The sequence below is a fragment of the Oryctolagus cuniculus genome, chromosome 16, assembly GCF_964237555.1.
Source record: "Oryctolagus cuniculus chromosome 16, mOryCun1.1, whole genome shotgun sequence".
NCBI lineage: Eukaryota > Metazoa > Chordata > Mammalia > Lagomorpha > Leporidae > Oryctolagus > Oryctolagus cuniculus.
In genome coordinates, this window is record NC_091447.1 from 12,122,681 (window position 1) to 12,142,695 (window position 20,015).

A 20,015-nucleotide genomic window follows, 5' to 3' on the forward strand; every position below is an offset into this window, starting at 1 on the left:
ATTGTGGGCATCTGGGGGAGTTAACTTGTAGGTGGGATCTCCCTCTCTCTCTCTCTCTCTCTCTCTCTCTTCCCCACCCCTCTCTATCTCCTCATTTCAAATAAAGAAAGGAATATCACAAGCAAGAATGGAATAATATGCTTGAACACTTGCTAACACTTGCTGTACCTCAGCTCTAGTTCCTCAGTTGGCATTTGATAGTTGTAGGACTTGGGACAAGCATTTAATCAGTAATGTGCCCTATTTATTCACCTTTAAAATAGAATTTAAACCAACTGCTTGGCCCATGCTAAATAAAATGACGTTTGAAGATACTTTGAGAATTATAAAGCAGTTCTATATTCACACATTGTAATTATATGTCTTATATAATTACATAATAGTATATTATTGCTAGAAAATACAATCATTAATTCTCAGAATAGAAAGCCAAGGCCTGAGGAAGCTGGACTAATTAAGAAGATACAAGTCTCCAGTAAAAACAGAGAAGAGTAAATTCACAATGGGGGCTCTGTGTAAGGACAAGAAAGGTGAAGTCAACACTGTTTAGATTGTGCGAGCTTTTACTGGAAGCGCATGTGCAGGAAAACATGACATTCAAGCAAATGACAATAATCATGGAATCATCTTGCCAAGAATGAAACCATAGAGGAGGGGACTTCCAAGTGTTTCTTTCCTTCCCAGTTGTAGTCTTTTTTTTTTTTTTTTTTAAGGTGTAAGATCTGGGACTGCATTCTCTTTCCTGTAAATTGTACAGAACAAGTATGTGTCAAACCTGCTTTTCCTTGAGGTTTTAATCTCCTGGATATTCCCATGGAGTCTGCAGGAATCAAGACATCAACCACTGATGCTGGGGCCAGTTGGGGATGTGTCAGAACAGTGGGTCATGCATGTGCAATGGAAGTCTTCATGGAGCACAGAGGGTCAAGGACAAATGCATGTTCAGTCCTTCATTTCTAATATGCATTGGTTTTCTCTTTTTTGTTTTTAGTATTTCTGAAATTGGGATACAGCTTATGACTTTGTGTAAATTTAATGCAGTATGTCTTACATACGCACATACACACACCTGCCAATAAAACATGTTGAGTTGGTACATCTGTCATTAAAGGCATGTTGTAGTGAGGAAATACAATGTATTAACATAAAATGATCACAATTTTTAAATGATCTTGCAATAAAAAATAAAATAACAAAATTTTATTTTCAAAATAATTTCATCAAGGGAGGGTCATCCATTCTTCACCCATTCAAAAACCTTTTTATTAAATATTTGTTTTCTGCTAGTGCCAGCCTAGAGAAACAAATCTACAGGCTCCTGGAGGGCAGTAGACAAACCTAGGCAGAAAGGCCTCTGTGGCCCACCAGCATAGGCTATCCTTGCATATACCAAGGAGCTGTCTCAACAGGAACCTCTTCACATGGCCTCTTCTTTTCTCTTTCAGACCTTGAATTCTTGAGACATAGTTCAATTTCAAACCAAAAATCATTGAATCTCTGGGAAGATATTTTTTGCCCCTCTCTTGCCAAAGTTGAGATGGTAGTAGACTGTTCTTCCATAGGATTCATAGGATGCTTTCCAAAGGATCCTCCCCAACCCCTGTAGCCATCAATTAGCTCAAGCCAATGAAGTTCAAGACCAAGTACTCAGAAATAGAACCCCCAACAGTTCTTTCCATTTACTGTCTACTTAGCTCAATCTCCTTTTGTCAAATTGGCCTCATGTCTGCTTATTTGATTATTCTGCCTAATGACTTTTATTATGTTTCCTTCCATTTTAAAAATGAGGAATAACTATAGTACTGTGTACTACTAGACTATTCAATTGGTTTTTGCAAAATATATATGAACGCATGTACCCACTGCCCAATCCAAAATGTAGAACGTTTTCAACAGTGCATAAGACCATCTCATCTTCTTTCCAGTTATCACTGTCCTTAGAGATAATTACTTTCTTGATGGATGTTAACATGGTTTAATGTGTCTTTAGCATCATTTGACTTAACTGTCTAAGAAGAATGAAAAGATAAGAGCTACATGGAAAGAAACGTGTATATGAAGATACTTCCAAAAGTTTGCGGGAAAATGGAACTAAAAGATAAGTTTATTTTGATATAGAATATTTGTCTATGGGTTGCTCATGTTCTGTTGAAGACCCCTTGTATTAGTTCTTTCTGGCCAGTTCATTCTTTCACCAGCCTCTTCACCACACCCCAAAGCCTCTAATTTGAATCTGAGTTACCATTCAGTTGTTTCTGTGTTTCACTGTTGTTTTTGTGTCTTTAATGATTTTCCCATTAATGCCATGCCAGTGAAATAGTTTGAACAGTGACTAAGGAGAGGGAAGGCACACACTGACTTAAAAAATATTTTATAAAGTTACCACTTTTATTTCACATGAAGAAATGACTATACAAGTGCATTTAAAAAGATCACTTGAATTTGTATTTTAAAATTTATTTCATTTATGTTAAAGGTAGAGAGACAGAGAGAAAAGCAGGTCTCTTATCCATTCATTCAGTCTCCTAAGAGCTTGCAACGGCTGGGGCTGGGCCAAACAAACCCAGAAGCCAGAAACTCAATCTGGGTCTCCTATGTGGCTGGCTGTGGGGAGCAACTGGGAGCAAATTGGACTAGACTAAGTTGCTGGAATTAAGACTTATTCTATGCATCTGCTCTCCCACAATATGGTGCTGAGAAGGGAGTAACAGCTTCTACACAGCTGCCTCCAGTTCAACCAATAAACTATAGGACCTGCTCCTGATTGGAGAAGAGCAGCGTACTCGGTGTGTGGGTAGCAGAGTTGGGATTGGTGGAAGAGGACTATAAAGGAGGAGAGAGACAACATGCACCAGGAACATCTACCTGAAGGAACACCTGTGCAGCCCCCGAGAGAGCCGGCCGGCGGTGTGCCGCTCCCCTGCGGAAGTGGGGAAAGTGGCTAGGGGGAACCGCCCTTCCACGGAGGTGGAAGGGACGGTAGCCAACCGGGGAAGAACCAGCAGCAGACCCGGAGGACCGAGCAGACAAAAGAACAGCGCAGGGTCCTGTGTCGTTCCTGTCGCTCCCCCTCTTCGTGGAGGAGCAACACAGGACCCTGCGCTGTTCTTTTCGTCTGCTCGGCCCTCCCCGGGTTTGCTGCTGGTTCTTCCCGGGTTGGCTACTATCCCTTCCACCTCCGTGGAAGGGCAGTTCCCCCTGGCCGCATTCCCCACTTCCGCAGGGGAGCGGCACACCGCCGGCCGGTTCTCTCGGGGGCTGCACGGGTTCCCTTAGATGTTCCCCATAGATGTTCCTGGTGCATGCCGTCTCTCTCCTCCTTTATAGTCCTCCTCCGCCAATCCTAACTCGGCTGCCCACACGCCGAGTACGCTGCTCTCCTCCAATCAGGAGCAAGTCCTACAGTTTATCAGTTGAACTGGAGGCAGCTGTGCGGAAGCTGTTTACTTCTCTCCCAACGCCACATTGTGGGAGAGCAGATGCATAGAATAAGTCTTAATTCGAGTAACTTAGTCTAGTCCGGATTGCTCCCCACAGTTCCTCCACGAAGACGGGGAGCGACAGCTGGCAGAAACCCAGATATTGGATCCATCACCATTGCTTCCCAGTGTACACATCAGCAAGAAGAATACAGAGAACCGCCAGAACTCAAACCCAGGCACTGATATTGGATGTAGGCATCCCAAGTGGTATCTTAGCTGCTAGGTCAAGAGCTTATTTGGATTTGTATTTTAATGATATATTACTATCTGATTTTTAATTAGGATACAAACAAGCCTTTGGAAAACTATTCTTACTATGTAACCCTAACTGAAAATTTCCAGAGGGGACAGTATTGTGGTGCAGCAGATTAAGCTGCACCAGTTCAACCTCCCTACTGACATGCCTGGGAAAGCAATGGAAGATGAGCCAGGTACTTGCAATCCTACCACTCATGTGGACGACCCAAATGGAGTTCCAGGCTCCTGGCTTCAGCCTGGCCCATCCTTGGCCCTTGCAGCCATTTAAGGATTCCCTCTTTCTCTCCTTTCTCTCTCTCTCTCTCCTCTCTCTCTCTCTCCTTCTGACTTTAAAATTAAAAAAAAAAATCTTAAAAAAGAAAGTTCCAGACCAGCGTTCTATATGCTTCCCTGTAAGACTTCCTTTGAGCCACTGATCAATAGATTAAGAGTCTAATTGTTCAACCAGCTGTATATCTACCTAGTTATACCATCACTAAGCTCAAATTTTTATGGATATCACATGTCAGTTCATTAAAATTATATGTATTATCTCCAAGGCATCATCTGACTGACCTGTGGAATAATCTATGGAAAAAAAGAAAGAGAAATAAATAAGATCAGTTTGACAAAACAATGTTCTTCCCAAATTCCTCCAACACTTACCTCATGTCTCTTGACAACATATTCGTTGAGTGATAGATACGTTTAAGGCATCACACAAAGCGCGGAATAGGAAACAACCCCATTCTAAAGTCAATCATAATCTTAAGTAGTCAAGGTAAAAATGAAAATGATTACCTCCTGGCCGGCGCCGTGGCTCAATAGGCTAATCCTCCACCTAGCGGCGCCAGCACACCGGGTTCTAGTCCCGGTTGGGGCGCCGGATTCTGTCCCGGTTGCCCCTCTTCCAGGCCAGCTCTCTGCTATGGCCAGGGAGTGCAGTGGAGGATGGCCCAGGTGCTTGGGCCCTGCACCCCATGGGAGACCAGGAAAAGCACCTGGCTCCTGGCTCCTGCCAGGATCAGCGCGGTGCGCCGGCTGCAGCGGCGGCCATTGGAGGGTGAACCAACGGCAAAGGAAGACCTTTCTCTCTGTCTCTCTCACTGTCCACTCGGCCTGTCAAAAAAAAAAAAAAAAAAAAAAGAAAATGATTACCTCCTAAAGTCATGTCAAGATGTAGACATATTTCTCTATTAAAAGAGACTGTAAGTGAGAAGAATGGAACTTGAAGGCAATTGTGCTGGAAACTCTCACCAAATAAGTATGATGTAAGGTCACGGGTTTGGAATGTAAGACACAGAAAGAATCACTCTGGCAAGGGTATAAGGGACCTTCAACTATCCCTCAAAATCAAATATTTATAGCCAAAATATGTTCAAACTCATAAAACACTGTCTATTTCTCCCACCAACTCTGACAGCTGAAACTTGGGGACGTAGAAAGATGTGATAGGCAAACTAATACTGTCAGAGCCTGTGTTGAAATACAAAGAGTTTGATATCTAAGGTCATCCAACAGAGCAAGAGATAATATTCCAAATGTTTCAAGTCCTCTTTTCTCCGTGACTTGCAAAAGTATTAGAAATGATCCTCGGCCAGAGCCGCGGCTCAATAGGCTAATCCTCCACCTAGCGGCGCTGGCACACGGGGTTCTAGTCCTGGTCAGGGCGCCGGATTCTGTCCCGGTTGCCCCTCTTCCAGGCCAGCTCTTTGCTGTGGCCAGGGAGTGCAGTGGAGGATGGCCCAAGTGCTTGGGCCCTGCACCCCGTGGGAGACCAGAATAAGCACCTGGCTCCTGCCTTCGGATCAGCGCGGTGCGCTGGCCGCAGTGACCACTGGAGGGTGAACCAACGGCAAAGGAATACCTTTCTCTCTGTCTGTCTCTCTCTCTCACTGTCCACTCTGCCTGTAAAAAAAAAAGAAAAAAAAAAGAAATGATCCTCTTCTTTTCCCTTTGGTTGACAGGAAGAAACTTCGAAGTCATCCAATTTCAGGTAATGGCTAACCAATCCCTATTAATAGAAAAGTCCAACTCAGCATTGCACTATCAATGGCTAGAAAAATGATACTCAGAACCATCTGGCTGGAATTAGAGTTTAGTTTCTCTGATTTCCTCTAGGTTAGTGTTGTGATGTCAAACAAAATTAGAATCAAAGTACTGAAGAGGTTAATCAACACCTATGCTTGACATTTTAGAAATGCACATTTAAATGTATTTTACAATTATTTGACAAAGAAATTTGCATAAACATCTAGCTCCATATACATCTCGTTTCATCTATTGCATGGTAGAACACTTTGTATTTGTTCAGGCATTTTGGCTGTACAGATGGCTCATAATTCATAATGGAAAGGGAAAAAAAAGATTTGTCAGTTTGCTTTTCAATCTGTCTTTTTATATATCTTGAGGATATATAGCATCCCCAAATGGTTCGGAGATGAAGAACTGGTATTCTCTGCTCTTTTTTCCCTCTCAGCTGCTGCTCATTTTATTTTTAATGTTTGAGCCAAAGTCATCTCACTCCTACTCAATGGAGCAGAACTCTCTTGCTTCTTTTGCTTCTTACCTTGAATATCTGAGTCAGTCTAAAATTGCTCCTTAAGGAAATGTATATGTTTGTCCATTAAAAAAAAAAAAACCTGAGCTTAATTTATTTGGAAGGGTAGTTATTGCTCCCCTCTATGAAAACTGATAGCACATCATTCCCAAGCCACTCAGCTTTAATTTGAAGCTATGCATTCTTACCAGTTTGTCTTTAGCAGACAAAAACCAGGCAAAAAATCATTGGCCCTGTTCTAATATATGAAGTCAAACAAATCAGTCTAAGCCCCTTCCATATACCAATGCATCATCCTTTATGTATCCTATGACATGCTAGTTGTTTTCTTGTTGTTGTTTGGTTTTGTTTTTTTGCTATTAAATTCATTTTTAGTTAGGCAAAAATAGTAATTTCTTTTTAGAGATAAAAAGAAACAGAAATGACAATTCTCTTCAATCTTACACTGAATTACCTTTTTGGTTCAAATTTCCAGTTTGAGAAATGAGAACATCTACTTCTGATTCTAGTCTTCACAAATAAATACAAGATAAGATGGCTGTGTTTTTAAGTCAATATGTTTCATTAATTCTCTACCAAGGGAAGTAGTTGACATATTAGGAAATTGGAAGTATGTGATAAGCTTGAAAGAAGATGTGTGGTTTTATTTTAATTTTGAGCATTTTCTAAGGGAGGATAAAGGCAAACTCTTCCTTAATTTTCTAATTTAAATTTCACTCCACTGTCAAAACTCTTCATCCCCCAATATCCTTCTACCTTCTATCATCATCTATTTCTCTTTAGTGCTCTGTTTATATCACACTCATAGTCTGACTTTGTATTATGGTTTGATCTACACAAATTGGTCTCCCATCTAAATAGTGAGTTCCTGGAGAACACGAAAGTTAACCACTTATTGTATCCCAGGCACATAGTGGTGGATCAATAGATATCAATTGACTTGAATTAGAAGTTGAATTAACTCCATTTTCCCAAAGACAAGCTGAATAGATTCTATTGATTTGTGCCAAGGTCACAGATATTGATGGTTTCGAATAAAGCTGATTCAGCTTTCCTTGTCTCATCTAGTCAGACTGATCTTATACATTGCTTTTATTCATTTCATGAAACTGAGGTAAAAGAAACTATATTAGGCTTTTAAACTCATAATATGTGTAATACTTATGTTTTTCAATTTTCAATCTCCATTGTACTGTATCTTGGGTAAGGGGATATTTTCTATCAGAATTACTCTTAAATGAATAGAATGGATGACTACATATTTTCCATTTGAGTCAGTTTTATGAAAATTTTAGACACACATAACCATCCACACAATCTTTAGATCATAAATTACATTTTACTATTGTGTTTATATATTGAAGACATTTTTCCTAGTTGTGCAAAGAAATCACCCTACATGTATTAAAATAGAACATCTATTGCCCTAGAATAGTTTAGTAATAAACCAAAAAGAAATCTTTATCAAGACCTAAAAATGATGGCTGGCACCATGGCTCACCTGGCTAATCCTCTGCCTGTGACACCGGCACCCTGGGTTCTAGTCCCAGTTGGGGTGCCGGGTACTAGTCCTGGTTGGGGTGCCAGGTACTAGTTTCAGTTGCTCCTCTTCCAATCCAGCTCTCTGCTGTGGCCCAGGAGGGCAGTGGAGGATGGCCCAAATGCTTGGAAGTACCCGGCTCCTGGCTTTGGATTGGCACAGTGCCGGCTGTAGCGGCCATTAGGGGAGTGAACCATTGGAAGGAAGACCTTTCTCTCTGTATCTCTCTCACTGTCTATAACTCTCTCTCTCTCGGCCAGCGCCGCGGCTCACTAGGCTAATCCTCCGCCTAGCGGCGCCGGCACACCGGGTTCTAGTCCCGGTCGGGGCGCCAGATTCTGTCCCGGTTGTCCCTCTTCCAAGCCAGCCCTCTGCTGTGGCCAGGGAGTGCAGTGGAGGATGGCCCAGGTGCTTGGGCCCTGCACCCCATGGGAGACCAGGAAAAGCACCTGGCTCCTGGCTCCTGCCTTCGGATCAGCGCGGTGCGCTGGCCGCAGCGCGCCGGCCGCGGCGGCCATTGGAGGGTGAACCAATGGCAAAGGAAGACCTTTCTCTCTGTCTCTCTCTCTCACTGTCCACTCTGCCTGTCAAAAATAAAAAAAATAAATAAAAATAAAAAAAAATAAAAATAAAAAAAAACTCTCTCTCTCTCTCTCTCTCTCACTGTCTAACTCTGCCTGGCCAAAAAAAAAAAAAAAAAAAAACACTGAAAATGAGCAGACTTCAAAAAAAAAAAAAAAACAAAGGGCAAAAATGGGTATTTGTGTCAGATTACTGATGCCAGTAATCACAAAATCTAAGCATAGTACATTGCCACAGGACACTGGCATCAAGGAATGGTCAACTTGTACAGCAAGTTGACCAAGTTATTTGATTGAACATAATGACATTTAGTCAAATTCTGAAATCATCCAAGAAAACAAACAGGCAAGAAGACCCGTGGCACAGCTCTAAGCTCTGGGTATCTTTATTATGCCTTTTCATACCTTAGGTGGCATAGGAGAAATAGGTGGATTAGCTGAAATCTAATCTCTGCCTTTCTGAAGAAATGTCTGCCTACCCCAGCACATATCTTTCATCTATGGGGTCATTTCCCATATGCCTGCAACAGCTGGAACTGAGCCATTTCAAATTCAGAAGGCCAGAACTCAATCTAGCTCTTCCATGTGGGTGGCAGGAACTCGACTACTCTGCGTTCAGCTAAGCAGCCTTTTAATCTTCAGTTTCATAATCAATAGAGTTGAAGAATGAGATTGAATAATTCAGGTAATTCCTCAATAACTAGCACATTAGAATCAGCTTCCTATATTAGCAGATTGGAATCAAGTTACTCCTACTTTTTTTCCCTTCAGATTTGCCAGTTCAGAAAACACAACATAACAGAAAATGACACAGCGACAGCTCCCAACGAAGAAACCTAAATCATCATCACCATCATCATCAGTGTTACTGTCACTGGTATTCTTATTATTGTGTTCACCACAACATGACATAATATTTCTCTAGGTTTCAATTCCCATTTCTTAGAGCAGGAAATTTAGTGTACTTGGGGTTACAGTATTTGACCTGAACAAAGAACTTAGCTCTTACAAACAAATCCTTATATGAAGATCTATTTGTATATTATCTTGGTGCATATATCCTAAGGAAACCACATCACCCCCCTCCTTTTCATTTATTTATTTTGTGTATTTGAAAAGCAAAATGAGAGAGATAGAGAGAAAGAGTGAGAGAGAAAGAGAGAGATTGCCCATTGCATCCCATCCTATCTATCCATTCACTTCCAAAATGCTTTCAATAGCTCCGGCTGGGCCAAGTTGAATCTGGGAGCTAGGAACTCAGTCCTGGTCTCCAATTACTATCAGGGACTCAACTACTTAAGCCTTTACTACTGCTCTCCAGGTGTGCATTATCTGGAAACTGGAGTCACAAGCAAAGTGAAGACTCTACCGACAGCACTCAGATATGGGATGCTGGCATCCCAAGAAGAGGCTTCACTGCTTTGTCAAATACCTGTTCCCACCTAACTTTCTGGAAATCTCTTCTATCACTTAAAATTAAGACCAATTTACTACATATGTATTGTAATAAAGACAAGGATGAAATTTGGTAATTGGCATTTACAATAGATTTCATTCAACTCAACTTTCTACATAAGTCATTGTTTGCTCACTTTCTCAATTGATCTGCTTCTCATTCTGAAGGGTATTTGCACCTGTCTCCAGGCTTCACTGCTGTTTGCTAGATGTCAAAAGATACCTGCAGCAGAGGTCTCTGGAACTCTCTGAAGAGGCATAGTAAACATTAGTGATTCTTTGCTAAGATACCATCTTTCTTTTATTGTCTTATCCAAGTTTAAGCTCATTTGTTTTTTTTTCCCTTTCAGATAAACATGTAAAGTCATGTTATATAGAAGGGTTAAAAACAACACCCTTTCACTATGCTAGTTTTGAAGGAAACGCTGCCAGTTAATGTAACATAGAATAAAATACATAGAGCAGTGACAAGAAAGCAATGTGCTGTGAAGGAAGAGAGAAAGCTGATCATAGGCTGCCCTCTCTCACACACTGCAGGGGCAGTCTCGCTCACTGCTGCAGCTAAAATTCCCTAACATGAGTATAAGAGCCTTTGTTGTTTTACCCGTTTATGGCTGCATTTCTGGTCCTTAAATGCCTCATCCCACATTGCTTCTCCTCATCTTATTATTGAGGCTGCAGCTTTGCTAAATGACGTGAAGGGTTCAGAAAACACCCTATGCCCAAGGTCAATTCCAGCCTCTGCTCATGTTGCCTGGGGTGCCTAGAGGTCCTTCCTGTCCTTCTTTCCTTCCCCAACAAGTTTTTTTCTTTGGCAATCAGAGGTCATGTATCTGAAAACATCAATATCCAGAACATTGACTAGAATCTGGCATGAAATATAAATAGGTCCCCACCTAAGCTAAAATCAATTTCACAAAGACTAAAAAGAGACTTGACTTGGATCCTATTAGCTTTAACGTGAGAATCATTACCTGGTTTCTATGTTTGTAACAGATCAGAAATAGCAACATAGAAAAAAGAGCTGAATTTATAGAGAAGCACCAGTTATTAGCAAGAGTCAGAAGATGAGAAGCTGGGGAGTAGTAAAGGAGATACAGGGAAAAATTTAGAACCCTTACAAAATACGCATTATAAAATCATCTAAAATTTCCAGTAACAGTTAAGTGATATTTAGAAGGGATACATTGGTAGGAGACTTTTTAAAAGATTCCGGGAAGATTGTGATAAAATGTTTAAAACATCATGAAAAGACTGTAAGGTAAAGAATAGGGCTTTTATCCGAAGGATTAAACTTACGTAAAATAGTTGCATAATTCTAGATAAATTATAGAAATGCCTTATTTGGAAGTCACAATTCAGAAAAACAGTGTTGTTCTTTGTTAGTGGAAGATTCCAAAGAATCAATGGCCATATCTCCCTTTTCTTTGTTATATTAAATTTGGCACTATTTTTTCAAAGGGAAAAAATTTATATGGCATTTTTGAACTGTTAGCTTCAGCTCTACCAATTTACATTTACATTAAAAATGTGATAAGTATAGGTTGTCAACCATGAGAGCAATTTGCTTAAGGTATATTCTGATGTCTTAGCATAGATGTTTTATGATGTAAAAATACCTATATAGCTATTAAAGCAATAATGTCGGGAACCTGGGACTTACCAGGTTTTCTGATAGTCCATGTTGTAAGAATGGATGATAATTAACTTGACTGAGAATAATGATAGGCTCAAAGAACATTCCATGCCTTGCAATGGTGCCAGTGAAAGATTTAGGAAAAGGGACATTTGTTCATTTGCTTTCATTAACGACGTTTCAGTTTTAAAAAAGTACATAGAATTTCTGGCATTGTCACAGAAAGGGAGACAATATTCTCATGAGGAGTGACCCTCCGCCTCCATTAGCGAGGTGTTTCTTTGCCAGGTGAGTGATATCTCTACTTGTTTCCTTCTGAGCTAGCACTAGGAAAGTATTAGCATTTCACTGCCTGTTACCAGACGGGTGAAAACTGAGTTCCCTCTGTGATTCACACTCTGCTTTTTCATTTCTCCACTCTGACCTGCTTACATGTAAGCTATTTCTGTGATTTAAGGTTCTCCTTGTAGTTATTTCTCAGTACCAAAGCAAAAACAAAATATCTTATCTGTCCTTTTATAAAATTGATGAAATAAACACATGGAAGAAGAATAAAAATGTGTGTTTTCTATAGCAACTTACTGTTTCCCTTCCCAAAAGGGTGAAACCTCTAAAGAATGGACTTTCAAATAGCAATCATCTCTTGCATGCCAGGGAAATTTATAATAAATTTAGAAAATTATCCTATAATAGGTCCCCAATCAATAGCCTAGTATTATCTGTTCCTTTTCTAATAATACCTAGAGCCATTTGAATTTCAAAAATATTGGAGCCTCATTGCTCCTGACTAACACTGAAGTACCCGGAGCTGACCAAGGCTGTTCAAAATGCAGCTTGTGTCAGTTTAGGGAGCTCTTTTCTCAAACCTGTTGCTTTCCCATACTTCAAATAGGATCTGATAGCAGAAGCAACTATAGAAAAGTTACAGCCTTGGGCCCTTGTTGTGGTGCCCACAACACCAGCATCTCATATCATAACATCCGTCCGAGTCGGCTTTGTGATCCAACTGTTTGCTAATGTGCCTGGGAAGGCCGCAGAAGATGGCCCACATGGGAGACCTACATGTAGTTCCTGGCCCCTGGATGCAGCCTGGCTCAGCTGGGACCAATGAGGCCATTTGGGGAGTGAGCCGGCAGATGAAAGACCTCTCTCTCTCTCTCTCTCTCTCTGGCTGCAATTCTGCCTCTAAAATAAATTAATTAATTTTTTTTAAAAGTAAGAAAAAAGAAAAAAAAAAAACACAGCCTTTTGTAAGCAGTCTCCAAGTGTGGTTGGTTCTGCTGGGGTTATAGTTCAAAGACTAAAGTTTGATTCTAGGGCTCCCCAATTCACCTTACAAGTTGTGTGACCATGAGCTATTTACAGAACTTCTCTGCGTTTCCATATCCTCACTGATAAAACACATGCAGTAACAGTACCACGTGTGTATGTAGGTACCATGGATATGAAAGCTCTTGGGAGAAATGCCTGAGAATTCATATTAAGTAAATGTCAGTTATTTCTATGATTCAGATAATTAGTTATCAGAAAACAAAGTACTGGTAAAATTGAAAAATCACTTGTGTAACCTTCCCTCCTTACTTTTTACAGATAACGAGAGTATATAATTATATCTGAATTCACTTTTAATGAAGTTTTGCTGGGGTCAGCTCAGGAAGAGGTCTGGGTATTTTGTGAGTGTGTTTTAAGCCAAGTGAGGAAAATCGAAGAATGTGTGTGAGTTCTGGAAATGCCATCGCTGACAGGGACGCCATCCGGTGCCCATCACCTCTGAGAACAATGCCCAGTGCGCATCCGGGTAAGATCAGGAATTTTAATGAGTTCCAAGTGGCTTCCTCTCAGACAGAAATATTTGTTTCTGCTTCCCTTCCCAAGGAGGAAACGGAAGTGATTCAGCGGTTGGGTTAATTTGTGACTGGAGAGCCAGCTCCGGTGAATGCAATGATTAATCTGGGAGTGAAAGGAAACACGTGAACTCTGCGTGCATTCTAACTCAGGTTTCTGAGGTCACCTGACCCAGCTGAATGCAAAGCCTCTTCATTCGAATGCCTTTACATCAAGCAACGCGAGAAATGTAGAAACCTACCAAATAAAGAAAAGTGAAAACTTAGAAGTTGGGAGCACAGGTTCCCAGCTGTTGGCAAAGGGGTGTTGAGATCCTCACAAAAACGAAATATTGCTAACCGGAGGCAAGAGATGCCACAACTATTAGCATCTCTTCTGCTCCTAGCACAGAGAAGAGTCCTGAGTGCCTATGTCCATTTTTGGCTATTTGAATCTCCTCTTTGTATTTTCTAGAAAATAAAAGTAAGGCATGATGTCACTATCTCACATGTCCCAATCTGGCTTCAGAACCAACTTCCTTGACACGTGGCTACTTCGCCACCTACATAGAGGATTCTGGGTGAGGAAGAATATGGAGATTTCATTTTACAGATGAAGAGGTGAGCACCCCGAGTGGGTTACTGGTTACCTGGGGTTAAACTATTAGCATAAATGAGCAAGAATCAGGATTTCTGATCCTACTTCCAGAGTTTTTGGCTAATTAAATATCTAATATTTGCATATTTCCCGATTTTTTGCTTTTTCATATTTGTAAAAATTTTATCATATAAAACAGTACAGATTTATGGGGTATTCTTGATTTTTGGTGCATGTATACATTGTGTACTGTCCAATCAGGATAATGATACAATGAAAACATATGAAATCCTTTCTTCTAATTAGTGTGTTTTTTCTTTAAAGAGAAATTTATATTTTAGGAGGAAACTGTAGTATTTTCAAAATGTCTTAGATCCTTGCCATTCTCTGTTCACTCTGTTCATATAACTCATCCTTTTTAAAATAGGAATACATAAGACATTATTCTAAAGGTTGCATTCTTACCATTTAATGCCAGATGAATTAATATTTCTTAACTACTAAATGGAGAGATTAGCTGTGAGTTCTTGATATTCTGTTTGGTGAAGAAGGACCTAACAGAAAAATAGGGTTTAGACTGTGTTTGTTTTTATTTTTAATTTGTTTTCGCTTGCAAAATATTTCAAACATACACAAAGATACAGAATATTTTATTCATGAAAGTATCCATGTGAAAAAAATCACTGTTAAACACATTAATATTTTGTTGTATATAGTTTAGAATTCTAGTTAGAAAAAACTAAAAATGTTATGGAAAAATATAAAGATAAGGGAATGGGTGTTTGGCATAGAGATAAAGTCACCATTTGGAACTCCCACATTCCAAATTAGAGGCCCAGCCCTACTTCTGATTCCAGTTTCCTGCAAATGTGCACCTTGGGGAGTAACAGGTTCAAGTCCTGGGGTCCCTGCCACATATATGGGACACTCAGATTGAGTTCTGAGCTCCCAGTTTCAGCCTAGCCCAGCCCTGATCATTTTAGCTATTTGGGGAGTGAACCAGCAGGTGCAAGATTCTCTCTCTCTCTTTCTTTCAAATAAATACATAAAAAGTTTTTAAGAAAGGTTTTAACAATGTTATGGAAACAGCTAGTACTTCATAACTCATCTTTCCTTCTACTGTCTTCTGAAATCACATGCATTTCACCTGTGCAAGTTTTTATCATTTTACCCCGTGTGTATGCATGAAATTACGTGTAATGTACAATAACGTTGTGTGTTTAGATGTGTAAGGCATGTAGTATAAATCCATTTGACCTTACCTTCCCCATGGAACATGACACTTTGGTCAGAAAAAGCTGTCTTCAGATACATAAATTATACCCCTAGGTTTAAGTCCTCTGACAAGTGTGAGTTTAACTATGCAAAAAACTCATATATTTAAGTAACAGATCCCCCACAAGGCAAAAACTATTGTGTATCTTAAAGTATGTATTTTTAGCATCTTTCATATAGGTGGCATACTTCTTAAACAAAGATAACAAACTGACATAATAAAACGAGAATGGAAATATAAACAATGCCAAGTATTATACACAGAGAACCCAGCAGTAAAACATCATGAGAATCTAGCACCAGCAAGGCCCACCAAGGGGAAACAAGTCCATTGCTCTCAGATTCCTGTCCTGCTCAGCCTCCAGGGCCAGTGCCCATTCACCGCTTGAACCTTCCAATCCCACTGTCCCAACATGCTCCATCTCCTGTGCTCACAAAGCCTCTGTGTCTGCTCTCAGCCCAGCTCTAAGCTCTGCCCCAATGATATACCAGGGGAAGCTCCCCCTCTTCTTTTGCTTGAACCCCACTTCCACACAAAGCCTCCTAACAAGCCCCACACCTGTCATTGGAGCTGTTAGCAAACGTCCTCTCTCTAAGGACAGATTACTTTGCACTTCTGACTTGTTGCATTATTCATGTTTTAGTCTAAGAAGCCAATTCCTGATGGCAAGTTATTTCTTTTAACACAACTTTTTTCATTTCCCATACCTGCTGTGTGTGACTGTAACATAAGTAATACATGCTAGTTTTAGTAATTCAGTGGCTTCTGCAGTCATGTTTATCCAGGATTCTACTGTCAACCCCCCATATAATGTAGGGTTCCAATTTTACAAGGGGTGAAAAGATTAACAAGAGAATCTGAAAGTGAGAGAGACCAGGAACAGTGTTGGTCTCTAACTTACCCAAACACTAACGGAAGGAAGGCCAGAAGCAACACCTCCAGGGCTAAAACAACCACAAAGCTATGATTTCCATGTGTGTTTCCTTTCATAGCTGCACAAATCACCTTTGTTTAGGTTAGCTCTTCTGACTTTCACAACAGTAAGAGGTTTAAAAAAATGAGTTCATTTTTTTAAAGCCATAGATTACTATTCCTTTTATCTCTGTTTTTATCAATAGTGTCCATGAGAGAAAAAGCCAGAAAAAGGCATGGCTTTTAGAATGTCCAAAGAAGTAAATATGTGGTGACTTTATCTCTATGCCAAACACCCATTACATTTGGCCTGGTGGTTAATATGCCTTTGTTCCACCTATGGTACCTGGGTCCAATAACCAGCTCCAGCTCCTGACTGGGCGTTAAGCTGATGCAGACTCTGAGGCAGCGGTGATGGCTGATGTAGCTGTGTCCCTGTTACACACTTGGAAACTTGGATTGAGTTCCTGGCTCCAGGTATAGCACAGCCTGAGAGACATAAGCCTTATGAAGATAGCATTCCCTACAGGATCCTGCTCATCATTTTATGAGGTCCAGTAAGCTTTGACTATTTGTTGAAGTAATGAACTTAGGGCCAACCAAGCTAAATATCTATAAAAAAATAACTGGAAAGACTGATAATGCAGACCTGCATGAAGACAGCAAAATGATTGGTGAGTTTGTCATAATCTATACTTGAGGCTGATGATTCTGTGTGCGTGGCTGTAAGCATAGTCCATGCCCTGGATAATGCAGGGTATGGTGTAGCACCTGATAGGTGCTTTGTTTTGTAGCCACATACATGTATTGGCATCTAAAGAACGTTCTCGCTTCACACCAAGTATACAGAGTGCTTGAGATTTGGGAATCACTTCCCTTGTGTAGTTAACATCTCTTCAATGCACCATACGTGGTGATGTGATGGGTTCAGTTGTGTCCTCCACAAATTCCTATGTGAAAGTCCAAAATAGTACCACTGAATATCTGCTATATATTATTATATTATATTCAATATAATTGGATTTGAACCTCAAGTTTTTAAAGAGTGGGACCCTCATCCAACAAAACATCTTTCAGAAGAGGAAGCACCAGCAGGAGTGTGCCTTCAGAGAGACCATCTTGTGAGGAGGCAGCAAGAGGGCAGCTACCTGCCAGCCAAGGAGAGAGACTTTGGGAGAAACCACTCCTGCCAATGCCTCCATCTTGGAATTCCAGCAACTAGAGATATAAGAATATAAATTTTATTGTTTAGGTTGCTTAATCTATGGGATTTGTATATGACAGCCTTAGGAGACTAATACATTGCCAAAAAAAAAAATTAGTCCTGGTTACTTCAAGTTCACCAATTGGCCAATCCTGAAGGCAGAAGAGAGTGTCCTTGAGGTCTGGATCTCTCAGCCTCCTTGACCACAACCTTTGCTCTCTGTCACCCTACACCAAAACCCTGTCTCTTCTTCTGTTTGCCTCTGCACATGAATTTCCAGTAATCCTTTAGACCACAGATTCTGGTGATGCGGAAGGGGCCCAGTAGCTTTAGATCCTGAGCATTGGGAAGGAATTAGTTTTACATGTTCTGGTCTCAGGGCACAACACCAAATGGGAAATCAAACATGTTCCGTGAAAAATAACCTCCTGCCACCAGATCTTCTATGAGTCATTATTTAGGATGTCTATCAACTTTTTCACTATGACTTACATTGAAAAACAACCTTATTTGGTTTCCAAGAAGAGGTTTAGTTTCTTGAATTGGTTTTGAGGGATGTTCAAGAATTCATCTTACCACACTCAGAGGAATATACAGTTAAATTTGTCACAAAAGTAGATTCTTGCAACTGCTCCTGTCAGGTTCCTGAAATTGCTCTACAGTTCCCATTTCCTTCTCACTAAGGTACCAGTGATAACTGATAATGAAGGTCAATTTCTGTTTTACTTCTGCTTGAATTCCTCCCTGTCCAGTTTCTAGTGTCCATGCTGTTCTTTTCTTTGGGGAATGATAACTTCTGGCTGGATCCTTACATCTCAATCTCTGCTTATAGTCTACTCCCAAAATGTGTGCAAGGATATGTAGCAATAGATTCCTGTAAGAAATTTCATCTTGGCTACCTTAACACCCTGAAGGTGACACCTGCCTGATTTACTGATTTAGCAACATGGTTCACAAACCTTGGAAGATTATGCTAAACCTCTCATAGGAAGAGCCATGCCCAAGTGAGAAATGGCTGAGAGGAGATATCATGGAGACATTGGTGATATTTGAAATATTTCATAATGACTAAGGCTTACAAGCAGACCAAAAACATTGATACACAGTGTTATGTAGTGATAGTGAAGCATCTTTAATAGTCATGAAAAAGACTCAAAGGACCATCACAATTAGTCAAACAACTCCCTGTGAGGTACTACCTTTGTTTCCACCATAACATCACAGCACTTGCTACCCACTTGAGAAGTCAGTACCATTTCAGAGACATAGCCAGCCTGCCACTCATTAGACTGGTACCCTCTGGCATCCCTCACATGCTTAACGTCATCTCTCCATTATAGTCTTAGAGCTTCATCCAGCTGCAAGAAACCCTGGTCTTGTCCTTGCCTATTAAGCAGATGAATATCTTAAGTATCTTAAGCTATGGAGAAACGGAGGTTATTTGACAAGGTTCTCATTCATTTATCCACTCATTCCACAAAAGTTAAATGAATTCTAAACATGGATCAGGCACTGAATTGATTTTAAAAATTGGATAAGTGATATGAGCAAACAAATGAGTAAAGTAATGATGATCACTAATTTCTATTGTAACACAGATATGAACCATTTTCTAGTTTAACAGTGGCGACAAGGGAGAAGGAAACTCTCTCCAGTTGAAAGGGACCATGAGACATTTATATCCAAGATACCAAGACAGAACTATGCTTCAGACTCAGAAGAGATCCTTTCTTGAGATAAGAAGGAGACAAAAGAAATGTTATCAATCCACAAAGATGATAATATGTATGTCTACCTGGTTCTACCATAAACGTCTGTGTATACTCTCCTGTTTTCAAACCTATCTGGTTCCTGTAACTGACCATAACCCTGAAGAGGTTAGTGTTGCAATAATTCCACTTACTCCATTAAAAAAAAAAAATCCCTGATGACTTTGCAATTTATATTACTTCTCAGCAGCTTCAGTTGCAGACTACTTGCTTAGCTCAGTGCTTTTGCTGTGTCTGTGCCTCAGTCTGGGGCTGGAACTCCTTAAACTAACACAAAAGACTAAGTTAAGTCACCAGTCTGTCAAAATCGGTTCCTTATCTTGGCACACAGGCTGAGCAAGTGAACGGTGTCGCTCACAGTTAGAGAAGCCGTTGTCTTGTTCAATCATTCTGTAACTTCCTTTAGTTTTACGATCATATTCACACTTGCCTGGCACATAACTGAGGCCCACTAAGTTTTCTAACTAAATGATTGATCTCTGTCCTTAGTGTGCTGTACATTGAGATTTAATGCTATAACTAGTACTCAAACAGTATTTTTCACTTTATGTTTCTGTGTGGGAGCAAACTGTTGAAATCTTTACTTAATGTATGCTAAACTGATCTGTATATAAAGATTATCGAAAATGAATCTTGATGTGAATGGAAGGGGAGAGGGAGTGGGAAAGGGGAGGGTTGCGGGTGGGAGGGACGTTATGGGGGAGAAGCCATTGTAATCCATAAGCTGCACTTTGGAAATTTATATTCATTAAATAAAAGTTAAAAAAATGATTGAAAAGATGAGGGGTCGGCGCTGTGGCGCAGTGGGTTAACACCCTGGCCTGAAACACCAGCATCCCATATGGGTGCCGGTTCAAGACCTGGCTGCTCCACTTCCAACCCAGCTCTCTGCTATGGCCTGGGAAAGCAGTAGAAGATGGCCCAAGTCCTTGGGCCCCTGCA

General features: G+C 40.5%; 1 protein-coding gene and 1 long non-coding RNA gene across 2 annotated transcripts in view; one reads left to right on the forward strand and one right to left on the reverse strand.

Moving 5' to 3' along the window:
- The window catches only part of MACC1 (MET transcriptional regulator MACC1), a 110,843-nt gene that overhangs the window by 1,613 nt on the left and 89,215 nt on the right, over positions 1-20,015 (reverse strand). The window lies entirely within an intron of this gene.
- LOC103349416 (uncharacterized) lies at positions 11,631-19,779 on the forward strand. The gene is made up of 4 exons (XR_517584.4): positions 11,631-11,779; positions 13,082-13,289; positions 13,790-13,935; positions 18,921-19,779. It is a non-coding gene; the product is annotated as an uncharacterized lncRNA (long non-coding RNA).